Below are 26072 nucleotides of genomic sequence, written 5' to 3'. Positions count from 1 at the left end.
GCGTGGGCTTTCTCTAGTCGCGGTGAGCAGGGGCTACTCTTCATTGCGGTGCGTGGGCTTCTCATTGCGGTGGCTTCTCTTGTTGCGGAGCACAGGCTCTAGGCACGCAGGCTCAGTAGTTGTGGCACACAGGCTTGGTTGCTCCGCGGCATGTGGGATCTTCCCGGACCAGGGCTCGAACCCGTGTCCCCTGCAATGGCAGGCGGATTCTTAACCACTGCGCCACCAGGGAAGTCCTAAAGTGTCTGAGTTTCATGGGAGGGACAGACAGTAAACATGCCAATAAATAAGCAAACAGAACTCTTTTAGTATAAGTGCTATAAAGAATGTTTTCTAAGTTAATTGAAAGAAGGTAACTGGGAGGGTACTATACTTACCTTGAAGAGTCAAAATAGCATAATTAGAGATATGAGCATGTCCTTTCAACTTAGATCTCAGTAGTGTGATGGAAAATCTAGAGGAAGGAAAATCTCATCATCGAGAGAGAACATCCAATTCACAGGCTCAGCCTAGAAAAAGATTAATAAGGTCATTGATGGAGGGAAGGCAGATACTGGCTTTCTGTGGCCCTAGTGAGATATATCTGTACCACAGCAATCTCAGAGTCTTCTGTCTCTGCTAGCATCCAATCATACTTAATAGGTAATTATGATGAAAGATTTAAATTTTGTGTTAGATTTGATCGAATAGTTTAATTGCTGACTTTGACTACTCAAATATATGATATTGACCTAATCAGTTATCAGATTGACCATAGATGTAGCCAAGGAATTGATAGGGAAGACCTAACTGATGGTATTTGAAGGTGTGTTCACAATTTCTTCTTCACTCTCTCAGATTATATGACCCCATATTTAGTTTATTTAGTTTCTCTGTTATGACACTGTATTTTCCAGGGTAGATACAAAATAAAGTGGAAGAGAAAAATATTGTGATTATTCAAGAAGCTTTTCCAAGACACTAGAGAACAGTAAAATTTGATTTAAATAGTATAACAGTGTAATCTGGAGTGTGTAAATTGAAGATCCCCTAATACATCATCTCCCCTCTTAGTGAGCAGCTTCTGTCTAGGGAAGTTGAGAGGAACTAGTGCCATGATTTGCACAGTTTGGAGGGAGAGAGATGTCAGCTGGAGGGCTGCTCAGTAGGTGTTTGTCTAGGGAATCGGGCTCCCCATTGGGAAACCTCACTCCTCTGTGTGTTACAGCCATCCAGGCACCTTCCTTCCTCTACGATGCAAACATCCATTCACTGTTCACACCTGAACAGACATCTCTGCTACTTAGCACAGCAAAGCTGCAGTCAGCTTCCTGGGACCACTTCTGAAGTTCCCCCAATAATCACTTGCCATTCGAAGCTGCTCCTGCTCTCAGGATCCACCATCTAGACACCTAGAGTCCACTTACAGAGACGCTTGAAATTTCTGGTTTCAGGAGTTTCCATTCTAGCTTCTAAATAAGGCTCTCTGTTTACTAGAATAAATAGTATTTATCTGTTCTTTGTCTAGATTGGATATTGCAGTGCAGGGTGCAGGCTCATTTCTCTGGATTTGTTGCTGGACAGGGACTCTTTTGAAGCCACATTATTTCCCCCATATCTTCCAGGAAATGTATATTATTTTTATCTTTCCTTCCTGAAGAAAAGTAAATTGAATAGATTGTGTAGGCATTCATTAGGTATATGACTTCGGATATATCCTGTAGGTAGGAATAGTGGATAAAGAAAGGAAGCTTATTTTATTCTAAAATCCATCTACATTTATTTCACATCAATATCAGTGATCACTTATGAAATCTATAAAATATTCTTTTTCCTTTCCTTCTTTTTTATTGAGGTAAAATTGGTATAGAAGTTTCAGGTGTACAGCATTATGATTCAACACATGTGTTCATTTCAAAGTGATCATCCTCAAAACATAGTTACCATCCATTACCATACACTTGACCCCCATCACCCATTCCAACCAGCCCTCAACACCCATCCCTTATGGTAAATACCAATCTGTTCTCTTGTTTTGTTTGTTCAGTTTTTTTGTTTCAGTTTTTTTTGGGGGGGGGTTGGTTTGGGGTTTCTTTAGATTCCACATATAAGTGAAATCATATAGTTTTTGTCTTTTATCTTTTGATTTATTTCAATTAAGGTAATACCCTCAAGGTCCACATGTTGTTGCAGATGGCAGGATTTCATTCTTTTTATGACTGAGTAGTATTCCATTGTGTATATATACCACATCTTCTTTTAAATTGAAGTACAGTTGATTTACAATATTATGTTAGTTTCAGGTATACAACATAGTGATTCAGTATATTTGCAGATTATATTCCCTTATAGGTTATTATAAGATAATGGCTGTAATCCTTGTTGTGCTATACAGTATATCCTCATTGCTTATCTATTTTATACATAGTAGTTTGTATATGTTAATCCCATACCCCTAATTTGTCCCTCACTCTTCCCTCTCCCCTCTGGTAACCACAAGTTTGTTTTCTATATCTGTGAGTCTGTTTTTGTTTTGCATACACATTCATTTGTATTATTTTTAGATGCCACACATAAGTGATATCATGCACTATTTGTCTTTCTCTGTCTGGCTTATTTCACTAAGCATAATATTCTCTAGGTCCATCCATGTTGCTGCAAATGGCAAAATTTCATTCTTTTTATGGTTGAGCAATATTCCACTGTATATACTTACCACATCTTAATTCAGTCATCCTTTTTTAGGCACTTGGGTTGCTTCCATGTCTTGGATATTATAAATAGGTGCATGTATCTTTTTGAACTCATGCTTTCATTTTTTCTGGACGTATACCCAGGAGTGGAAAGCTGGATCCTATGGTATTTCTATTTTTAGATTTTGAGGAATCTCCATACTGTTTTCCATAGTAGTTGCACCAACTTAGATTCCCACCAACAGTATATGAGTGTTCCCTTTTCTCCACATTCTCTCCAACACTTGTCATTTACTGTCTTTTGCAGAATAGCCATCCTGACAGGTGGGAGATGATATCTCATTGTGGTTTTGATGTGCATGTCCCTGATAATTAGTGATGCTGAGCATCTTTCATGGGTCTGTTGGCCATCTGTGTGTCTTCTTTGGAAAAATGTCTGTTGAGGTCCTCTGCCCATTTTTCAAGGAGGTTGTTTGCTTTTTTGGGAGTTTAAATCATATAAATTGAGTTGTATAACTTGAGTTAAAACCTTAAGAGGATGTAAGAGTTCTCTGTATATTTTGGGTATTAACCCCTTGTCAAATATGTGATTAGATATATCTTCCCTCATTCAGTAGGTTGCCTTCTCAATTTGATGATAATTTCTTTTGCTGTGCAGAAACTTTTTAGTTTGATGTAGTCCCATTAGTTTATTCGTGCTTTTGTGTCCCCTGCCTGCCTTCCCTTCTTGAAATTATCCATTTCTAGACTTGAGGAAATAGCTACATATAGGTACCTTGCTCTCCACATGCCCCATATTGAATTGCATGAATTAGCAATCATGTAAGAAATTTTGACATTGTGTACATTTGTGAAAATTCCTTTCCCTTACTTAAAAATTACACAAAAACATTTCTTTAAGAAAAAACAATCTTTTTTGATAATAAAACCTAACAGCTTAAAAAAAATTCTCTTTATACTGTGAGTCATTGTTTTAGCTGTTGGGAAGTACAAAGGGCAGGGGTAGAGGTGGCTAATACAAGTCAATTTAAAAAAATTTTTTAAGTAAAAAGAAAAGAAAAAATGGAGCATGCAAACCCCATTACTAGAAATAGTTACAGGCAATGGCAGAAGCAATCTATTCCAGAACAGAATTTTCTTTGACAATGTTACGGATGATCAAATACTGCAATGACTCCAGCTTCCTACCAGCAAAGGGCACTTCTACAGTATTCAGCATTACTAGTCAACTTTACAACCAAAAACAACCTATATTGTATTTTTAGATATTGCTAATACATTATTTAATATTAAAGATACTCTAATATATTTATTAAAATACTGGGGTCTAGATGTGTGTTATAATTTAAAATGTAAGGAATTATAAAGTGACAATAAGAGCTTGCGTGATAGAGTGTACCTGTCTGCATGGTCTAGGACAGTCCCAGTAATCAATCATTCCTATGAATACTCATGCTACTTTGGATAGAGTACACTACGGCCTCACATCAGTCTATGCCATATTTTGCTGTCAAATGAGTTTTGTACCAAAATTTACACACCAAATTGTAGGTTGCATAAAATTTTGGATTTTAGAATCGCTAAAGGAACTGTAGAACTGTACTCCAAATACTGCTAGTGATTCCTGACAAGTGGGCTTATAGACAATTGTGTCTTTCCATGAATTCAAGGGCTATTTCATTTATTTGCTTAAGAGATTAAGTATTTGAAATGACTACTGAAGAAGGGAGGATGAAACTTAAAAGTGATTTCTTTATTTCCAGTTCTCACTGATTTCATTTCTCATATACACTCTTTAAGAAATAAAAGACAAAGTAGGAAATTAAAGTACATTAATAAAGACATAGCAGTGTCTACAACACACACCCATGTCATCGCATCCTCTTGTTATGAGCTGTATATTTCCCATGCTCAGGCCTCAATGGAAAAGTTCCGTTTGGGTCTAAAAAAGTAAACTATCACCCTGTGGTCTAACAGATGGGTGAAAAGGATAATTTTTGCATTCCCCGGGGACCGGCCAGGGTTACATACTGGTTGAGCCACAGCATCCAGGCTGCACAGGTGGCCCATGGAATCCTGGCAGGGAAAGGAGAGAAAGGGTGAGATTGGGTGGGATGCCAGAAACCAGAGCGATGAGGTGAAGGGTTTCCAGGAAACTGCTCCCGCGGCAGGGAGTCCCCACATTCAGACTCCTGTGAGATTAATCCCAGTGAAGGATTTTGCCCCCAGAAAAATCACAGCAGTTGAGAAATTCTCAGTATAATTGTATTGACATTTATTAAGCACTTACACTTTGCCTGCCATTGCTCTCTCAGGCCCCGTTTCAAACCCCGGACTGGGTGGACACTCTAGTTCAACTCCGAATGGTAATGAGAAGTCAGGCGCCTTGGGAAGTCGCCAAGTTGGAGTTAGGAAGTGACGCGAGCCTAACCACTCGAGAATCTGGCCGCAGAAACGCCCCGCCGCAAAAGACAACCCCTAGTTTTCTCCTGTCCGGGGCCCCAGCGCTCTGGCTGCAGGTCAGCTCTGAGGAGGGGGCTGGAAGTCGGCTTTGGGGCGAGCAGGAAGAAGGGACACACCCAGGAGAGTGCCTGAGGGAGACGGAGGCTCTGCGCTACCCGAGGCCAACGCTTCTAGATGCGTTTGGAGCGGCGACAGGCGCTGGGGGCCGTGGAGCAACGTGAAGGTGACTGGACGGCCCCACAGATGGACTGGAAGGGCCAGGGCCAGGGCGAGGGCGCAGGAGCGTTCGTCGGGCAAAGTGGAGTTCTCAGGGCTGCTGGCCGCTCTTTGCTGGATGTCTCGGAGCCCAGCACGTGTGACCCAGTTTGGCAACGCCTATGCTGGACCCCTGGCCGCCCGGTGTGCCCAAGAGACCCCACCGGCCTCCCCCCGCCCAGCAAATCAGGGGACTGAGGGTCCCTGGTGAGAAGTGGCACCGGCCACCCCGCCCCTGCGTCGGGTCCTTCCCCAAAAGCCAAAGTAAGAGAGAGAAAGGCGTTGGAATTTGGTATAATTTATTAAGTAAGCGAAAGAAAACTTCACAAATGTCTCTGAAGACGAATTCTTCCATGATTGCTGAACGGAGAGGTGTTATTGTAATAACATCTGTCGCAAGGGATCATCCAATGAAGGGTCTCAGCGGAGATGAGGGCTCCTGGGTCCAAAGGCGGCGGGAGAGGCAGCCTAGGGTCTTCCCGGCCACTGCGTGTAGGTCCGCGGCCACCAGCCTTGGGACGTCCGGTGGTGTCTCTCCAGGCCAGGAGGAGGGCGATGCTCCGGAAGGGTCCCCGCGGTCAGAGGTCGCGGGTTCTAGATGTTGGGTTCCCGATGCCGCAAGACCCGCCCAGGGAAGCTTTGCGGGTGGGCGGCGGCCCCACCTCCTGAGGACGATTGTGGCTCCTGGCGGGTCGTGGGCGTCTTGTCCGGGGCGGGCGGCCCAGCGCTCAGCATGCAGGTGCTCTGCGCTCGGGGTCGGTGTTTCGGGCAGTGTGGGTGCAGACGCCCGCAGGCGGTAGAAAGTGGTTCCCCATTGAAGTCCTCGTCGTCCCCAGAGAGCTGGCCCAGCGTAGGATAGAAAGGGAGCTGCCATTCCTCAGGGTCCGCTAAGCTCAAGATTTGCAGCATCTCTGGTTCCTGGGACTCCTCTGCGGAATCCCAGGCCTCGCGCATGCAGCGGGGGAAGTTCGGCTCCATCGCTTCAGCCCCTGAGAGGAGGAGAAGTTTTCAGGGATCCCTTCCCTGCGAATTTATACCTTCCCGTCCAACTTTTTAGCTGTCCAACCAGAGGATATTAGGATGGGTGGTGTCGTTTTTCTCAGGTTTCAAATTGCTTCAGAATGCGGGCCCTGAGGAGATTAGGGGAAAATCCAATCATCTTGGATGGAGTTATTCGAAGTTGAATCGATTTTGTTGATTTGATAGAATTAAATTTTTGTTGTTGTTTGGTTTTTTTTTTTTTTTTTTTTTTTTTTAAGAATTACAGGTACAGCGACTCTGCCAAGACGAGCTCTTTGGAAGGTTACTCCTTTATGAAAAGTATCCTATGTGCCCGACACTTTTAGTTAACTGTATGTCCATTGATTCTCAGAGCCCTTCTGCTTGGAAAGTACCATCAGATTTTACCCAGATGATCAGAATGAGAAGTTGGTCATCTTTGCATGAAATCACACTGCTGGTCAGACTGACAGTCTGATCTTCAATTCTAAGTTAAAATTGCTTCAGACTTCCAGCCAACGTGTAGGAGGGGAGGGCTCAAAGTCTAGAGATCTAGATGCAGACTGTTTGGGTACAAGTTCTGTCTATTATTTCTATATGACTCAGCTAGTTACCTAACCTCTCTTATCCTCATGTTTTTGCCTGGCTGGTAGCTAAAATTTAACATTTTACAAGGTAACTTTTATGATTAAATTCAATAACAAAGGTCATGTAATTAGATATTCCCAGGCAGAAAATAAGTTGTTGAATTACAATTATTATTATTTTCATTGTCATTCTTAGTGACATGATCATGGATATTAAACATAACATCAATGAATAACAAACTCAAAATGTTGTCTTTTTGTGTGTGTTTAATCTGAATGGATTGTTTTTTCCTTCTTGTGTCAGATCTATAGTGAAATCGTATTCCCTTACATCCTTCCTGAGCTGTTTCAGACGTTCTGTTTGCAAACATGTCAGTGCCTCTAAGCCTAGACTTCCTTGATCAGTATTTCATCTTCAATGTAACAAAGTCAGTTAAATTCAGAGTTTTTAACAAGCATGTTTTGACAACCTGCCATGGGCAAGCTGCTGTGATGGTGCTGCACAGAGCTGTAGAACTGGGTCCTGCTTTGGCAGAGCTGAATTTTAAGGGGAGAGCAAAGTCACAGTTAAGAGACCATGAGGACACAGCTAAAACTTTTTCCTTATGGAAGTTGATTCTCTGACAGGAAGGAAAACTCTAACGTTTAAGATGACTCCCAGCAAAGCCTGTGTTTTCCATGAGCTGAGGTAAAAAGAAATGGTATCAATAAAAATGAGAAATAAGGGGACTTCCATGGTGATACAGTGGTTAAGAATCCACCTGCCGATGCAGGGGACATGTGTTTGAGCCCTGGTCCAGGAAGGTCCCACATGCCGTGGAGCAACTAAGCCGGTGCACCACAACTACAGAGCCCACGCTCTAGAGCCCACGAGCCATAGCTACTGAGCCTACATGCCACAACTACTGAAGCCCGTGCGCCTAGAGCCCGTGCTCAGCAACAAGAGAAGCCATTACAATGAGAAGCCCACGCATCACAACAAAGAGTAGGCCCTGCTTGCCGTAACTAGAGAAAGCCCGTACACAGCAACGAAGACCAAATGCAGCCAAAATTAATTAATTAATTAATTTTTTAAAGCAGTAACTGTAAAAAAAAAAACAGAAATAAGGAAACAGAGAAAAGAGGGAAGAGAATCAAAACCAAAAATGAGAAATAAGGAACTAAAGAAGATGAAAGTATAGACAATGCAAGAGGCAGAGAGTTGGAAGTTCTGGGCAAGGCAGCCAATAGTGGTGAGTTGAAGGGGTTCATTAGACCAGCATGCAGTGACTGTAACTGACTTGGGGGAGTCTAATAAAGATATTCAAGACACAAAGCTCTGCTTGGCCGGGTTTAAGGCAAGGACAACAACACTGTTTCCTTTGAAGGCTCAACATGGTGCTAATAGGCCCTGGTGGTGTAGAACCTTCTCAGAAAGTTGTTTGAACACCAGTGACATTTGGTTTTCCCCACAGAGGTTAGGAGCAGCTAGCCTGTGTTATACACGCAGCAGAAAGAAGCCACTACAGTGAGAACCAGCAATGCGGTCAGACTGCAGATGACCAATACCAGTCACCAACAAAGGGGGGAACAACTGATTTCAGATAAAGTCTACCCATTACATGTAGTTGGGAGGTCTTAATACTTCTTTTAATCTGTAGAATTTCCCCAACTCTTCTATTTTTTTTTCCTTTTTATTTTTTGAAGAAAAGCGTATGTCAAGTACAATGTCTCACCTATTTTTTTAAAGTTTCACTCATAAACAACCTTTCTGAGCATCAAAAATAGGAAAGTTCCACTGACCGTATAGACCAGCACGGAGCAAACTCATCCTTCAATATTGGGCATGTGAAATAGCAAGATATCTACCAGGTAGCTATTTTCTCAAGACAGGAATGAGGTGATTTCAAGAAGGGAAGGCAGAAAGAGTATTTTATAGATTCCACAAATAATCATTGAAATGGATGTGAAATAAAGTAGATGGATTTTAGAATAAAATAAGTCCATTTCTTTTTCCACCTATACCAAAAATAAGTTTTGGTCTATTGTTAGGGAAAAGGGTGTCATGAAAGAAAATAGATAGATCTGTGAGAAGAGTTAACAAGGACATGTATAGGCAGGGATTGCCTTCTGGTGAGAGAATCAGGGACAGTCTTAGTGTGGGGAAAATATTCTCAGGGATCCTAACTATATGGTTCAAAAAATGGGTTCCTTTTCCTGCAGGTTGTGATTCCAGTTTTGGGGTGAGGAGGTCTTGCCTATGGATTGTCTTCTTATTTTTTTTAAATAAATTTATTTTATTTTATTTATTTTTAGCTGTGTTGGGTCTTCATTGCTGCGCGCGGGCTTTCTCTAGTTGTGGCGAGTGGGGGCTGCTCTTTGTTGTGGTGTGCGGGCTTCTCATTGCGGTGGCTTCTCTGGTTGCGGAGCATGGGCTCTAGGCGTGTGGGCGTCAATAGTTGCAGCACGCTGGCTCAGTAGTTGTGGCTCTGGGCTCTAGAGCGCAGGCTCAGTAGTTGTGGCACACGGGCTTAGGTGCTCTGCAGCATGTGGGATCTTCCCGGACTAGGGCTCGAACCCATGTCCCCTGCATTGGCAGGAGGATTCTTAACCACTGCACCACCAGGGAAGCCCTGGATTGTCTTCTTATTGCTAATCTTTTTGCTTTTGAGAAAGAAGTGAAACAAAACGCAGGCTCCTAAGAGGAAAACCACAGTGCTATCTCTCAGCCCTAGCAGCACAATTAGGTGACAGCCACGGGTCCACAATTTTTAAGGGAGAACTGTGGTCTGGAGAGTCTGGGAAACCTGGTTGGCACTGTTTAGTGCACAGGGTCAGTAAACATTCTGATTCTCCTTGGAACCATTATCGTGCCCTGTAAGGAAACGAATTCTAAAGAGGTTCATTTTCTATAGTAGGTCATAAGGTATTCTCAGTAATGATAACTTTAAAAAAATTCAATATTTAGTTTAAATTTTTCCCTTCTGCTGTGTAATTTCCTTCAGTTATCCCAATCCTTCGATAAAAACTGGTACAGCTGTTCAACCTTGTGTGATGATACTTGGTGGGATTAAAGAATGGGCACTAGAAGAAATGCATCCTGAAACAGAGCACCCTTTTTCTGGAACCAGCGCCCAGACAACAGTGTGCTATTGGTGACCATGTCCTGGCATCCAGGGGAAGACCAGCAGTGATGCAAAGTTTTCTTATAGAGGAGCTGGGAATATCCGGGTGGACTGCAGTGGGGACTGTGTGGCTGTATGGCAATCCAGGAAGAGACATGAGAAAATCCCTTTACACATAGACTTGAGACAGGTAACAAGAAATTGGGAGGCATCTTGATGCTTGACGTACATATTATGATCAAATTCTAAGTCTCAGTTGCAAATTCCCAAGGTAGGCACTTGTGGAAGGAACTGCAGCAGAGCGTTTACATAGGCAAGGCTCTGGAAACCCTGCCCTCTCTCAGCCTAATGGGTGGCTGTGCCTTAGTGCTTTCCCTTCCAACTTGCTTAGAACCACCCTTAGTTGCTACAGTCACAACCTGTCCAGGGCTCAGCCTGGTACATTCAGCCTCTGGGTATCTTTTCAAAGTCATGCCTTCCATTCTACCTCTAAGAGCAGCATAGTTTGGAACTGTGCAATTATGACTATCATTTATTTTAAATCTTATATTGGAAAATCGCCTGTTAACCACAATTTCTGGCTTGCAGAACTGGAATTCTGGGTCAAGAGTATTCATATATATATATTTGAGATTTATTTATTTATTTAGGCTGCACTGGGTCTTCATTTTGGTGTGCAAGCTCTTGATTGGTGTGTGCAGGTTTCTCTAGTTGCAGCGAGTGGGCTTAGTTATGGCATGCGGGATGTAGTTCCCTGACCAGAGATCAAACCTGTGGGCCCCCTGCGTTGGGAGCTCGGAGTCTTAACCACTGGACCACCAGGGAAGTCCCCAAGGGTATTCATATTGAAATGCTTAATGCATATTGTCACGTTGGCTTTCCAAAGACCCTTTCAAATTCATTTCTCAAAAGCTGCTTTGGGGAGTTACTACTTTAGCAATATTAGAACAAATGGAAAAGATTAATACAGACCACCGTGGTAGTCAAAGTTATATGTCACGGTTTCACTTTACATTTCTTTGATCTTAAGGAGCCCTGGCCCTGGTCCCAGATCCCCTTTCAGCCACAGAAGCCCCTATACCGCTTCCAGGCCTGACTCTACCCACCCAAATCAATCCACAGGCAGAGAATAGGGAAGCAAGTTTTAATCATTGCTCATAATTGGAATCAACATAAGAAACATGACAATTCTGAGTACAACTGCAAGAAAGCTCCTTAAGACAGTATGGATCCCCTGAAGAGAGATTTCTAATTGAGAGAGCTGTCAGTAATCCAGGAAAGGAGGGACAACTAAGGACTGGTCTGCCCCACAGAGTCCTCCAGGCTCATCCCAGAGCAAGGCGGGGCCCAGGGGAGAAGTCCAGGCCAGGGCATGGGTTGAAGGGGTGCCGTGGGCCGGACAGAAGAATGCGACTCCTTTCCTTGCCAAGTTCCACAGGGTTTCAAGCCTCCACAGGGCTTCCGCAGCTTCGGGGTAGGGGATGGGGATCGTCCTGGGCTCCTGGAGGCCATCTGGCCGCGTGTCTGTCGGCCTCCGCTGCTGCGGGCATCTCCTGGCTGTTCAGGCCCGATTGTGCCCTGCGGTGTGTGGCTTCGGCCTCTTCTTGACGGGACTGTCGCTCCACCCCGGGTTAGCCGTTGGCTCCTGGGCTTGTGGGTCTCGCCAGCGTTTGCGGCCGCTCTCCGCCTGGCGACCGTCTGCGTGTCCGGGGCAAGCGCGCCGCGGCAGCCCACATGCACAGTAGTGCGCGTCCTCGCAGAACTGGGGGCTTTGGCAGGAGGGGCGGCTCAGCGCAGGGAAGTTATCCAGAGCCCAGGCCCAGGCCTGTTCTCGGTTGAGGCCCGCTGGCATGTGGGGCTCTGGATGCGCCCTCCTCCAGGACAGCTCTTCCCAGGTGTAGTACGCGTGCGGTTCCATGGCTTCAGCCTCCTCCCAGGCCAGACGCGTAGCGGGTCTAAGCAAAGGGGCGAATGATTCAGCCCCATGCTGAGTGTGCCTTTTATAGGGTCTGTCTAGTACAGGAGATCGGAAACCCAAGCCCAGATAAGTGGAGATAGACACTCATTTGCCTTGCAAATTGCCTCGGAGCCTCGCGAGATTAAGGAGAAAACTGCATCTTGCTGGGAGGGGTTTGGTGATGGTGTTTAGGGAGGGGGATGGGAGGAGAGGCAGGTCCCTGGGGAGACAGGTCCAGTCCTTGTCTTTTCCATTCACTGGGGAAAAAAACTCTCTACTCGTCAGGCAAGGCTGACAAATGTCTAGTAATTTAGCATATTAGAGAGGATTACCTGGTTTCAGAGTTGAGACTCTGAGATGATAGATTCTTGCCAGGACACAAAGCTAAAGGGCAGCTCAAGCATCAATTTTTTAGCAGCAGGAATGTGAATATACACAGCTAAGGAGTAAGCCACTCGGATGATGCAGCACGGCGTCCCGTGCTGAAGATCTTGAGGGTCTTCCCGTTCCAGGTGCCGGTGCTCCCGGAGGCGATGTGGTTCCCGCGCACGTTGGCCACATACGTCTGCGACTGGAAAATGGCAGCTTTGGGAACAATCAGACGAGTGGAACAATTCCCTATTTCTGCATAGATTTAGCTTCTCCATTACAGTATCCCTTTCTTTCAGTTTTGGCACTCAGCGAGACTGGACCAGAAGTGAAAAATCAACAGCCAACCATCTTTTGTTGAGTTTTCAATACAGGGGTTAGTAATGCTGGTGGGTTGACATCGATGTGACCGACGACCTGGAGTTCCCGCTTAACCTTCTGATCAGGTCGTTCCCAAACCGTTCTCACACAGTACTGAACACTTCCATATCTCCAGGTGAATGAGGTTACCAAAAGTTCCGATGGACGTTGAAAGCTGAATGGGAATTCATGTTTTCCAGGCTGTAGTAAGACGATGCCGTCGCCGGCCGGGGGCTCGCGCAGGCTCAGGCGCACTGTCAGGTTCTCCATCCCCGAGGCGGCGGCGGGGTCCGCGGCGCCGGCGCTCCGGCCCCAGGCGGCGGTGGCGCGGCCCTGGGCCTCCAGGCGCTGCGCGCGCAGGGTCACCGGCTCGGCAACCTCCAGCAGCACGTGCCCAACCACAGCCTCGCCGCTCGAGTCGCAGCCCTTGCGCCTGTCCTCGCACAGCGGCCCTCGGAGCCCACCCCCGCCGCGGACCCCGCCTCGCCGTCCATCCTACCGGGCGACGCCGCCGCGCCAAGGAGGTCGGCACCGGCGCGGGGCCGGGGTCGTGAGCAGAGCGGCGCCGCTATCACAGGCGCCACGCGCACGCCGAGGGCCACTGCGGCCGCTGTGCGGGGCCCGGTGGAGGCCCCACAAGTTATTTTTTTATCCCCCAATAAATTATTTTATGCTTAAACTGTTTGAGTTATTCCATTTCTGTTCCTAAAAACCACAAAAAGAAATACAACAGGGACATCACAGTCAACATTATATTTACTGATTACAATCTTTTTCTCTTAGAAATCTTAGAAGAATGAATCTAGATGTCCTTAATAACATATGTAAATGTTCACATTTTTCTTTTGCTCTTCAGGATGTTTTGAGACTGGTTGTTTTATATTCATCATGGTTTTTAGATGAGACCATACGGTTAAAAGATGAAAATTCTCCCTCAATATTTTATCTTGAAGTTTTACATCTTTCCTTTCTCACACGTCCTTCCATCACGAATTAAATAAACCATTCTAATAAAGACATTTGAATGTCTTTTGTATGTGTTAACCTTTTTAACACAGGGCTCCTGGGACAGGAGCAAGGAGCTTCTCTAATCCCTGCTGGGCATTGAAGTAGCCCAGAGACTGAAGTAGCCCAGAGACTGGGGCATCTGGAGTCTCGTGGTGAGGGGCTGAGCCTAGTGGTAGAGTGAGTGTGCAGGGTTGAAAGAACCCTGAAACTAAAGAGCAAAGAGCAGCTCCTTAGCTAGACCAAGAGGGAAAATTATCTGCGAGAAAGACTTCATGCTTAATCTGGCTCCTTCCTCACCCTAATCACACTCCCAAGACTTAAAGGCTGACTTTGCTTGAGACCAAGTAATAGAGTTCCTTTGCCATTAGCCTTCTGGAGACACCTCACCCTGCCCACTGCCCGCCATAGGGAGGGAAAGTTTTTCTCTAAGTCCATGCTAGTCTCACCTAAGGGTCACTAAGGATGAGAGTTTCTCCTTACCATTCTCCAGCCCAGTTATTTGAAACAAACCATTAAACAGCAGGGCATATGCGATAGAGCTCACAGAGGAAAAGAAGATGTCACTTAGGATAGCAAATGTCATGGAGTGTCACTTTCAAGAGGAGATTTTAAACGCTATGACTGTGTCCTGCTGGCACTCCCTGTCTGGCTCTTCTCTCCTGCTTGCTTTACTGAAGCAGGATAACTTGTGGCTCCCTGCCCCCTGTAGAGGCCCACTTGGCAAGGAACTATGGGCAGCTCCTAAACTGTGTCAGCAAGGAATTTCATCCCAAACAGGTAAAATTCAGTTGTACAGTTTTGTTGAAAGCAAAACACCAATCATCTTGCATACATTTCTTTAAAGTTTATTTAACGAGGTTCACATTCCTACAAATGAAAAAATACAGAAATTAAAACAATAGCATGTATCTTTCATCTTGTTATACAAATTCAGAAGACATTGTACATTGATTTTATCAATGATCTTCACATTGCAGGGTAATACGCATTTCATAAACTGCCAATGGGACTGTACTTAGTGAGGGACTCAGCGCAAATCTCGGGGCTCCTGGCAGCCCTGGGTCTTCCGGGCCACTGAGCGTCGGATCCGCTGCCACCAGCCTTGGGACGTGCGGCGGGTCCCGGGGGCAGGAGCCGGGCGACGCTCCATAGGGTCCCCGCCGTCAGCGTTCTCGGGCTCCGCTCGTCCGTCCGGGAAGCGGTGCCACCCGCCGAGGGAGGCTGCGGGGCCGGCGGCCGCCTCTCCTGGGGCGCCTCTGGGTCCGGGTGCGTCGCGCGCGTCTGGTCCGGGGCAGGTGGTTCTGCGTCCCGTCGCGAGGGCTTCGGCCTCCAGCAAACTGTCCGTTTCGCGAACGGTCCCAGCGCAGAAGCCCGCCGCAGGGAGTGGAAAGCATCTCCCAGTCGAAGTCTGGGCCTTCCCAGGAGAGCTCGCACGGGGCGGGGTAGAAAGGGAGCGTCCAGGGCGCAGAGTCGGCTGAGCTCGGGGCTGGCGGCGTCTGGGGCCCCGGCGCTCACAGTCGGGAAAAGGCTGCACCATTGCGTGGGTCTCACACCGGGCGATACCGAGTGTCTGGGATTCGGAAGCCCCCAGCCCGCGAGTTTTTATGCTCTTTTGGCCTCCTGGCCAGATAGGGGGAGTTCGGGTGGTGACATTAATCCTACAAGATAATTGCATCAGAAGACCTGATAATATTAATACAAAAACCAATCATCTTGGATAAAATGATTCATGGTCAAATCTGTTCATGATAGATGGGATTAGGGTTGAAAAGGAAAAGTACTAGTACACCCGAAGGGGAAAAAACTGTTTGGGGGGACAATGGGGTGTAGAAGGCCCCAAATCATACTGCTAGTGTTGGAACAGACTTGGAAACCCAGATCTCCAAGCAAAGGAATGCTTGCAGGGGTGGGGGAATGCCAAAGGAAGGTTTGTGATGTAAAGGAGGGCCAAGGGTGGTGACCTAATTCTCAAATTGGACTTTCTGACTTTCCCAGTTTTGTCCTCTCCTAGTGAATTGCTCAATTCAAAGAACTTCAAATTGTGTTTGGACCAGAGTCACGACAAGAAGCTCCAGAAACTGAACTGCTTGGGTGCAGGGGCAGTTCCACCCGTCTCTGGATGAGTGACCCTCAGCAGATTATCTCCTCCCTCTAGGCCTCCTTTTGTCACCTCTGAAATGGAAAGCAAATAAACAAGGCAGCTTTCATGAATGCATTCAATAATAAAAATGAATATTTAGGATTACCTGGCAGAAATTAACGTGCTCAAGTATTATTATCATCATCATGGATAGAATGATAATTTAATGAGAACAAATGTTAAACACTGCCTTTTGAAGGGAGGTTTTTTTCCCTCTAAATGGATTTTTTCCTTAACATAACATATCCATGGTGTATTACATTGTAATATATCCTTCTTCATCTGTGTCAACCTGTTGACAAAAGCATCAGTGGCTACATTATTGATGTCCTTGACTAGACATTTATTTTACTGTGATAAAGTACAGTCATTCCCAACACTTAGGAAGCACATTTTGATGTCCTTCCGTGTTCCAGGTGCTGTGATTGGAGCCACACACAAAAAGATGAAAATCTGGCTACAGCTTTCAGTCCTTACATCCTAGTGAGAGAGCGAAGCGGCAGTCAAGAGACCATTCAGAATACAGCCAAGTCCATGAGCATTGCCGTAGCTGATTTGCTGACCAGAAAGAAACGTTCTAAATGTGATGCCTCCCTTCAAAACCAGATTTTTATTGTTTGCTTAACTGCAGGGAGGAGGGAAGAGCATGGTAAAATAATAAATGATAAATAACAAAACAGAAAAATCAAACAACAGGACAGTAAAGATGGCAGGTGATTGAAAGCTCAACTAGTTGCAAGGTTTACGGGGGCAATTTAGGACACTCACAGCTGAGGTGAAGATTCTCACAAAGATACCCAGAATAGAAGAGCTCTGCCTGAGAGGATGGAGGTCGAGGCCAGCTCAGAATTGTTTGAACCCAGTCACAGCTGAAATTCAAGGAGGAGGGGGGGCACCGCAAGCAAGTGATGTGGGTGCACAAGGAAGAAGTCGCTTCGGTGAGATCCAGAGTGGGGTCCGTCTGCAGATGCTTGGCATCAGTCACCAGCAAGCTGCACGATATATGACTATAATAGCAGGGCAGGAACAAAGAGGTATCTTGGCCCCCATAGTTGAGTGTGCAACATCTCCCTTTGGATTATCTAAAGCTCTGACGTTCAGACAGAATCCTGATGCGTAAGAACACCAGCACATTCATATTAGAATTAGTCTACCCCTTTGCCTGGCAGAAACTGTCTGATCTGCATAGTGATCTGACAGCTTTCCTTCATTCTTTTTTCCTTTCATAGGTATTACTCTTCAATAAACATTTGCATGCCTAACTCCGTCCCTGCATCCTCTAGAACCTGACCAGAGAGAGTGTTTAAATAAATTCTACTCATTATTTTATTTGATATTCAAGTGTTGTTATCTTTGGTCAATGATAGCCCTGTAATCTCACTCTTTTTCTTTGCTGGCATATGATCTCCTAGTCTCTTACAGTTTCCTTGTTTTCTGGTGCAATGAATTGTCCCAGGTGCAGCTTTTACTTTCCTTGCCCCAGACCTGCAATCAGTCTTTTCTCCAAGGAAACTAGGTTCCTTTCATTGGTAACTGGTATGTGAAAACCACAATTTTTAAATTGATGTGCTCAATACTATTTTGTTGATAATTGCACCTAGTACTTTCAAGTAGATAAATTTAGAAAGCACAATTTTTTAGGAAAAAAATCAGGAATTTATTCTTACCTTCAAGTTTAAAGTTACAGATTGCTTTGAGCATAGAAGAACTCCAGGGTAAGAAAATATAGAAATTATTAGAGAAGCTTCCAGGTAAGAATCATGCTTCAGTATAAGCTTCCTTTTATGAATTATGTAGAAAAATTAAACAATGGGACAACAGTTGCTAAAAGTATGTCATTGTTGTATGCCCTGGAAATAATGACACAGCACACTCTCCAAAATGGGATGACAAACATAGTGTATAGAAAGAAGTATTTCTATACCATGAAGGACACATGGGTAAAACTGATTGATGACAACTAGGAAAAGAAATTTTCAAAGTCTAAAATTCACAAGTTATTACATCTATATACATATAACCTCGGTAAGTTAAATGATAAGGCAGGAAACCCAAAGGAAAATGTTCAGAAGATATGAATAGGCAATTCACAAAAGAATAGTATAATACAAGGACTTTCCTGGTGGTCCAGTAGGTAAGACTCCACTCCCAGTGCTGGGGGCCCAGGTTCGATCCCTGGTCAGGGAACTAGATCCCACATGCACGCCTGCAACTCAGAGTCCGCATGCTGCAACTAAGAAGTCCACATGCTGCAATGAAGATCCTGCGTGCCGCAACTGAGACCTGGCGCAGCCAAAATAAATAAATAAATATTTTTTAAAAATAATAATATAATACAAATTGGCTAAAGAGTGTGTGAAGAGAGGCTCAAAATCATTATAGATAAATAAATGTTAGCTTTTTCTGCTGCACAGCACTTGTGGCCTCTTTCAATTTTGAAGACAGCATAGGACACTCTTGACAATAGTACTCCAACCCATTTAGTCAGTGACTCAGAAGGCTCTGAATGCTGACTGGGGCCCAGAGGAAGAGAGGGATCATGTCCAAAGGAGGACAAGGCAGCAGAAATAGCCAACTTGCCACTTAGGCCTTATGACTCAATATATCCAATACTGGGCACCAAGTGACTATGCATAGGTTTATTAGATCCACTAAGCCATAAAGTTGAGCTTCCACCACTTTAAATTCTCCCTGGCAGTTTATAGCTTATATTAGTTCCCTGCACCTGCTGTAACAAATTACTACTAACTGGGTCACTTAAAACAACAGAAATTTATTCTGTCTTAGTTCTGGAGGCTAAAAGTCTGAAATCAAGGTGTCAGCAGTAATTACCCCCTCTGAAAGCTCTAGGGGAGAAATCTTTCTTTGTCTCCTGCAGCTTCTGGTGGCTGTCAGCATCCCTTGACTTGTGGCTGCACTACTCCAATTTCTGCCACCATGGTCCATTGCTTCCACCTCTGTGTCAAAACCTCTCACTGCCTCACTCCTAAAAAGGCACTAGTCATTGGGTTTGAGACCCACCTGGAGAGTCCAGGACAATCTCCTCATCTCAAGCTCCTTAATTTAATTATATTTGCAAAGACTTTTCCCAAATAAGGTTAATTTCATAGGTTCTGGGGATTAAGACAAGGACGTAGCTTTTGGGAGGCGACCATTCAACCCCCTACAAACACTATGTCATATCTTTATGTATACAATTTCTTCTGTGTATTTTCTTTAAAAGGAACATCAAATAAACACATCTGTCTATTCCTATAATATTCAGAATCCAGGCAGGTGACAGAAACCACACCAGTTATTTGAGCAGAAATTAAAATATAGAATTGGAAACTAGGTAGAAAGCTATCAATTATGTAACTGAAAGAGTAAAAAGAGAAATCTAAGATATCACAGAGATAGCAACTGCAAGGGCAGCTGGGGAAACAGAAGCAAGAGACTGGATTATTAAACTTTGAAGTGTAAAGAACAGGTGTTGCTGAGCTGAACCCAGACTGGAGAGGCAGGGGCAGCACTGAGCTGCCGCTATTTCTCTGAGCTCACAGGGGCTGTGCGGCTCGGGCCCAGATCTTTGAGGAGAGGGTGAGCTGATGTGGTGTTTCCAGGGGGACAACATGAAGCTATATGTTAGGAAAAACAGCAGATTGGGTTCAGCTGTTGCTTTGAAAAGGCTCACTACACCTCTAGAGAGAAAAATGCTGCTTTGTGGGAACCAACAGGAAATCCTCAGGAAGCAGCCAGGAAGAAGCAAGTGCTTTCTCTCTCCTCCAGCCTAGCCGTCTCCCTCCAGCTTCTTACGAACAGGGAACCTACTCTGGAGCTAGGTGACAAAGCGGAAATGTGACTTGCTGAGTCCCAGCTCAGCATTACAATACAAGAGCACAGAAAAATGGGTTCGGGGTCCAGAGAAAAATACTTTAATAACTCACATATTTCCATACATCAATTTCATTAATTCCCTGAAGGCTACTCCATATTATCCTACAAATTGATCTTGGCAGGAAAAGGTAGATGAGGAATTGTGCAAAAAGTAAAGAGACGGCTTCATTTTCCAATCCATAAATTTTTAAAATATATATTTTTTAATTAATTTATTTTTGGCTGCGTTGGGTCTTCATTGCTGCGCGCGGGCTTTCTGTAGTTGCAGGGAGCGGGGGCCACTCTTCGTTGCGGTGTGCGGGCTTCTCATTGCTGTGGCTTGTTGCGGAGCATGGGCTCTAGAGCGCAGGCTCAGTAGTTGTGGCGCACGGGCTTAGTTGCTCCGTGGCATGTGGGATCTTCCCGGACCAGGGCTCGAACCCGTGTTCCCTGCATTGGCAGGTGGATTCTTAACCACTGCACCACCAGATAAGCCCAAATCCATAAATTTTTAAAAACACCATTTTTTTTTTTAAATCTAGAAAATTCAAACTAATCTATATGGACAGATGCAGGTCAGTGGTAGCCTGGGGGAGGGGGCAGGGGACAGTGTGGAGGGAGTACAAAATGGCACAAGACAACTTGATTGTGGTGATAATTTCACAAATTGTACACCTTAAATTATATACTGTAAATTATACACTTTATATGTATGCATTATGGTGTCAATTACACCTCAATAAAGCTTTAAAAAAACTCATCCAACGGACTTCCCTGGTGGTGCAGTGGTTGAGAGTCCGCCTGCCAATGCGGGGGACACGGGTTCATGCCCCGGTCCGGGAAGATCCCACATGCCGCGGAGCGGCTGGGCCCGTGAGCCATGGCCGCTGAGCCTGCGCGTCTAGAGCCTGTGCTCCGCAATGGGAGAGGCCACAACAGTGAGAGGCCCGCGTACCGCAAAAAAAAAAAAAAAAAAACCTCATCCAGTTTTCTACCTTGTCAGGACTTCAAAAGCAGGGGGCAACACTACTGGGCATACACCCTGATAAAACCATAATTCAAAAAGAGTCATGTACCACAATGTTCATTGCAGCTCTATTTACAATAGCCAGAACATGGAACCAACCTAACTGTCCAACAACAGATGAATGGATAAAGAAGATGTGGCACATATATACAATGAAATATTACTCACCCATAAAAAGAAACGAAATTGAGTTATTTGTAGTGAGGTGGATGGACCTAGAGAGTGTCATACAGAGTGAAGTAAGTCAGAAAGAGAAAAACAAATACTGTATGCTAACACATATATATGGAATCTAAAAAAAAAAAAAGGTTCTGAGGAACCTAGGGGCAAGATGGGAATAAAGATGCAGACCTACTAGAGCATGGACTTGAGCATATGGGGAGGCGGAAGGGTAAGCTGGGACAAAGTGAGAGAGTGGCATGGACATATATACACTACCAAATGTAAAATAGATAGCTTAGTGGGAAGCAGCTGCATAGCACAAGGAGATCAGCTCGGGGCTTTGTGACCACCTAGAGGGGTGGGATAGGGAAGGGGGGAGGGAGCGAGACGCAGGAGGGAAGAGATATGGGGATATATGTATATGTATAACTGATTCACTTTGTTATAAAGCAGAAACTAATACACCATTGTAAAGCAATTATACTCCAATAAAGACATTAAAAAAAAAAAAAAAAGCAGGGGGCAAGGGGCAGGGAGGGCAGTGGGTCTCCTAAAAATGGAAGGAGGCAGAAAGGGGAATAGGAGATAGTACAAGGGGAAGAAAATCAAAAAGTAGTGTTTGGCTCCCAGAAAATTTTAGAGACCTCAGATCATGGAATTTTCCCCCGAAGTCTTAAGTCAACCCTTCCCCCTTCCCACTCCCTCCACAACTCACACATACACCAACACCCTCCCTCCTGCACAGGGGCCTTTGCAGGCACTTCACATAAAAATGACCACTCTGGAGCACCAACCCCTCAGCCTCAGCTCTTGGAAAGAGGAACTCTGACATCCTGCTCAACAGGAACACAAAGAATCTAGAAAGTCCAGGGAATCACCTTTCTACATTTGGAAGGAAATCACCAGGTCCAGGCCACACTGGAGAGAAGGAGACTATAAGAGGGACACAAAGACCAGGAGGTGGGGACAATGGGGGGGGGGGCATTGCAAAGGCTCCCTGCACACTGGGAGAGAAGAGCACCCATTCCAGGGGAACAATAGGCTTTAGGTCCAGGGGTTTGGGAGGGTGTGGGAGTGCCAGAAAACATTGGACATTGGTTACATGCAGAGGGACTGTAAGACTTTTTAAAATTTTATTTTAACATATGGAGAGTCAGGGCATGTCTCACAGACGGTGGTGTTTATATTCTATGAGATACTGAGGCTTCCATATTGTGCAGAGTTGTTTTAAGTCTCAATGTTGTGTTCCGTTGGTCCGTCGGTCTATCCCTTATAAGGCATTTGTTTCACTGACTCTTCTGTGACAGTGGACTCGAGTGCATCTGTGAGAGGCAGAGACAAATGATGAGGATAATAAGGGAGAACTGGGGCTCATTTTAAACACATCTGCATTTATGCCACACCCCTCAAAGGCCACAACGGTCTTGGTTTTAGGCTTGGAAAAGATGACGATGGTGCAGAGGCTCCGAGTTATCAGAGCAGGGGAATCTAGGGAGAAAAATAAGTTGGAAGAAAGAAGAAAAGTGAGAGGGAAGGAAACTTTGGGTCAAAAATCCTGTAGAATTGAGAGGGAAACCAAACTGCGATGCAGACGTAAAGTTTTGTCTGCTAGAGTCGCCCCCTCCGAAACCAACGGTCACCAAAATTCATTTGCAAAAGCTAAGCAAAACAAAACAAAAAAAACTGAAACAAAAAAGCCCAGACAGTTTAGATCTGGGTCCCTGCCAGAAGATCCACTCTGTCCACTTTCTATGTCGTGTTCGTTTTGCACCCCTGCAAGCAGGGCAATAGCGCTGACTGGGTAAGGGCTCCTGTCCTGCACCTCAGTTGAGGGACTCCATCTCAGCCCACCCTCCCAGTGCTGGGCGTGACGATTCCTGCTGACTGACTCAATTATTTGGGGAGGTTTGAGGGGAGGAGATGAACTGTGGGTGGTTTCAATAGTCCAGCCAGTTTCAACCTTTGTTAACCTCCAGGCTGGAAGTTTGGGGCCCCCTCAGGCTGGAAGAAAAGCAGTGGGGCCTTTGCCGCCCACTCACCATAGGGGGCAGCAGCACGCCAGGCTCTACCGTGACACTGTGGTTCAGGGGCAAACCTGGAACCTGCAGTGGCCTAAATCTGCACACTTGGTCTGAGACGATGGATCAACGTTACCGTTTTAAATTCAGCCACCAGGGGGTGGTGCTGCTTTCTTCAAAAAACATTTTGGTTTTTTTTTCTCCCCCCCCCCCCGTTTTTTTGATATGTAATTGACATATCATATTGTGTAAGTTTAAGGTGTACAATGTGTTGATTTAATACACATATATTGTGAAAGAATGACTACTGTAGCATTAGTTAACACCTTCATCACCTCACATAATTATCATTTCTTTTTCTGATGAGAGTATTTATCTACTCTCTTCGCAACTTTAAAGTATACAATGCAGTATTGTTGACCATAGTTTCCATGCTGTACATTAGATCCCCCAGAACTTATTCATCTTCTAACTGGAGTTTGTGCCCTTTGAGATCTCTCCATTTCCCCTGCATCCCAGCCCTGGCAACTATCATTCTACTCTCTGTTTCTACGAGTTCAGCTTTTTTAGACCCCACCTGTAAGTGAGACTACGGTATTTGCCTTTCTCTGTCTGACTTACTTCAGTTAGCATAATGCCCTCAAGGTCCATCCATGTTGTTGCAAATGGCAGGATTTCTTTCTTTATCATGGCTGAGTAGTATTCCATTTAGTATATATACCACATCTTCTTTAGCCATTCATCTGTCGACTGACACTTAGGTTGTTTCCATGTCTTGGCTATTGTGAATAATACTGCAGTGAACATAGGAATGCAGATAACTCATCAAGATCTTGATTTCATTTTCTTTGGATATATATCCAGAAATGGGATGGATGGATCATATGGTCATTCCATTTTTAATTTTTTGAGGAACCTCCATACTATTTTCCATAATGGCTGCACCAATTTACATTCCCATCAACAGTGTACATCCACATTCTCACCAACACTTGTTACTTCTTGTCTTTTTGGTGATAGCCATTCTAACAAGCATGAAGTTTTATCCCATTTTGGTTTTGGTTTACATTTCCCTCACGATTAGTGATGTTGGTATCCTTTTGTACCTGTTGGCCATTTGTATGTCTTCTTTAGAAAAGAATGTCTATTCAGTTCCTCTGACCATTTCTTAGTGGTTTTTTTTTTTTTTTTTTTTGCTATTGTGTTATGAATTCTTTATGTATTTGGATATTAGCCATTTATAAGCTGTATGATTTACAAATATTTTCTCACATTCTATAGGTTACCTTTCCATTTTGTTGTTTCCTTTGTTATACAGAAGCATTTTATTTAATATAACCCCACATATTAATTTTTGCTTTTGTTGCTTGGGCTTTTGTGTTGTAGCCAAAAAATCTTTGGCAAGACCAACGTTAAGGAGATTTCTCCTATGTTTCCTCTAGAAATTTTAAGGTTTCAGGTTTTATGTTTAAGTCTTTAATCCATGTCAAGTTAATTTTTGAGAGTGGTGTAAGATAAGGATCCAATTTCACTTTTCTTAGAGTGGTTATCTAGTTTTCCCAACACCATTTATTGAAGAGACTATCCTTTCCCCATTGAGTATTTTTGGCTCCCTTGTCACATATTTGTTGACTGTACATGCCTGAGTTTATTTCTGCGCTCTTAATTTTGTTTGACTGGTCTACTTTTATGCCAGTACCATGCTGTTCTGATTGCTATATCTTTTGTAGTATAGTTTGAAATCTGGAGGTGTGATACCTCCAGCTTTGTTCTTCTTTCTCAGGATTGCTTTGATATTTGGGTCTTTTATGATTCCATACAAATTTTAGGATTATTTTTCTATTTCTGTGAAAAATGTCAATGAATTTTGTTAGGGGTTGCACTGAATCTATAGAAGGCTTTAGTTAGTGTGGACATTTTAACTATATTAATTCTTCTGATGCATGAACATGGGCTATTTTACATTTATTTGTGTCTTTTTCAATTTATTTCATCAGTATCTTATAATTTTCAGTGTACAGATCTTTCACAGCCTTAGTTAAATTTATTCCTAAATATTTTATTGTTTTTGATGTTACAGTTAATGGGTTTGTTTCCTTTATTTCTTTTTTTTCCTTCTTTCTTTTTCTTTTTCAGATAACCTGTTGTTAATATATAGAAACACAATTGATTTCTGTATGTTGATTTTTAATCCTGTGACTTTGCTGAATTTGTAGGTTAGTTCTATCAAGTTTTTGGTGGAGTCTTTGGGATTATATAAAATCATACCATCTGCAAAGACAATATTACTTCTAGCGTTCCTGGTGGATGTTTTTTGCTGTTGTTGTTTTGGTTTGTTTTGCCTGATTGTTGTGGCTATAGGACTTCCAGCACTATGTTTTTAGGAGTGGTGAAAGTTGGCACCTTGTCTTGTTCCTAATCTTACAGGAAAAGCTTTCTACCTTTTACCATTAAGTATGGTATTAGCATGGCTTGTCATATATGACCTTTATTATGTTGATGTATGCTCCTTCTATACCAAACTTGTTGAAAGTTTTTATCACAAAAATATTTTGTATTTTGTTAAATTACTTTTATGAATCTATTAAATTATCTAATAATTTTTATCATTTCTTCTTTTAATGTGGTGTGTCATTTTTTTATTTGTGTATGTTGAACCATCCTTGTATCCCAGGGTTAAAACCTATGTGATCATAGTGTAGGATCCTTTTAATGTGCTGTTGAATTCAGTTTGCTAGAATTTTGTTGAGAATTTTTGCATTTGCATTCATCAGAAATATTGGCCTATAGTTTTCTTTTCTTACAGTGTCCGTATCTGGCTTGGGTATCAGGGTAAAACTGACCTCATAAAATGAGTTCGAGAGTGTTTCCTTCTCTTCAATTTTTTTGGAAGAGTTATGAAGGATTTGTGTTAATTATTCTTTAAGTATTTGGTAGAACTCACCAGTAAAACCATCTGGTCCTATGCTTTTCTTTTGGGGCAGGTTTTTGATTACTGATTTAATCTTCTTACTAATTATTGATCTGTTCAGATTTTCTATTTTTTCATGATTCATTCTTGGTAGGTTGTATGTTTCTAGGAATTTTCTATTTCTT

The 26072-nt window shown here is 43.8% G+C and overlaps 1 pseudogene; it reads right to left on the bottom strand.

Moving 5' to 3' along the window:
* Positions 1-12375: 12375 nt before the first annotated feature.
* LOC113617699 (arrestin domain-containing protein 4 pseudogene) lies at positions 12376-13260 on the bottom strand (annotated as a pseudogene).
* Between the last annotated feature and the right edge of the window lie 12812 nt (positions 13261-26072).

This window comes from Aethalodelphis obliquidens, unplaced genomic scaffold (genome assembly GCF_003676395.1).
Source record: "Aethalodelphis obliquidens isolate GAN/ISIS:26980383/991018 unplaced genomic scaffold, ASM367639v1 scaffold4, whole genome shotgun sequence".
In the NCBI taxonomy this organism is placed as follows: Eukaryota; Metazoa; Chordata; class Mammalia; order Artiodactyla; family Delphinidae; genus Aethalodelphis; species Aethalodelphis obliquidens.
Note: the sequence above shows the minus strand (reverse complement) of the source record. Positions and strands in the feature narration are given on the sequence as shown.